Source organism: Eurytemora carolleeae, unplaced genomic scaffold, assembly GCF_000591075.1.
Source record: "Eurytemora carolleeae unplaced genomic scaffold, Eaff_2.0 scaffold2193, whole genome shotgun sequence".
In the NCBI taxonomy this organism is placed as follows: Eukaryota; Metazoa; Arthropoda; class Copepoda; order Calanoida; family Temoridae; genus Eurytemora; species Eurytemora carolleeae.
The window spans coordinates 24,777-25,648 of record NW_019398090.1 but is presented as its reverse complement, the minus strand read 5'-3'; positions in this window follow the sequence as shown (position 1 = coordinate 25,648).

The following is an 872-nucleotide window of genomic DNA, read 5'->3' as shown; positions in this document are numbered from 1 at the left end:
TTTTGCCTGAAGGGACACATGAAATTACGCTTACCATCCCTTTCAAACTACTAGCTTATGAAATTCCTAAAATAGTTTCCACCATCTGTGTACTGTATACCTTCATAATGATAAATCTTAAGTCTTTATTTCACATTTTGAAAATCTGTCTTTGCGGAAATCAGAGACGATTTCATGTCTTAATTCCCTTGTTATTTTAGAACACCCTGTATAACAATTATACAAGTCAACTACCTAGGAAATGATACTATATGACATTAATTTCTTGTTCTTTTTTTCGATTTTGGCAAATTGCAAGATATATTTATAATTTCACAAGAATTTCTTTGATGTTTAAAATTAAATTTTCTTGTATAAATATAACAACTTGGACAAGAAAAATTATTCTATGTTACAGAACTTTATAAAGAGGGATTAGAAATTCGGGGAAAAGTCTAAAAGTTTTTCATCTTTCATCGACAATTATAAAACGCCTCAAGAACGGTTTTAACAGAGTGGACCGGGTGAATTTTTCTTAAATAAAAATATATAATTATAAAAGTTTCTGCAGTGCTTGCATCTAAACAGTGAATAAAGAAATTGAAGAATAAATGCGGGAGAGTGTTTGAAACCTAAATCCTCCAAACACTGTGAAACTGATGGATGCTCATTTCAGGCAATTACAGCTGAAGCTGCTGCGGTGCAGAACCAAAATGGCGGCTAATTTTTTTCCAAAATGTCCGCCAATCATCGGATTCACACAATCATTTATCTATTTGAAGATAGGAACCCGACACTAATATGTATTATGTGAGTAGAGGAGAGGGGGGATAGATGTAGTTGTGGTTATATGTAGAAAGAAGGGGGGGGGGCATCGTTATTGTCTTTTTATT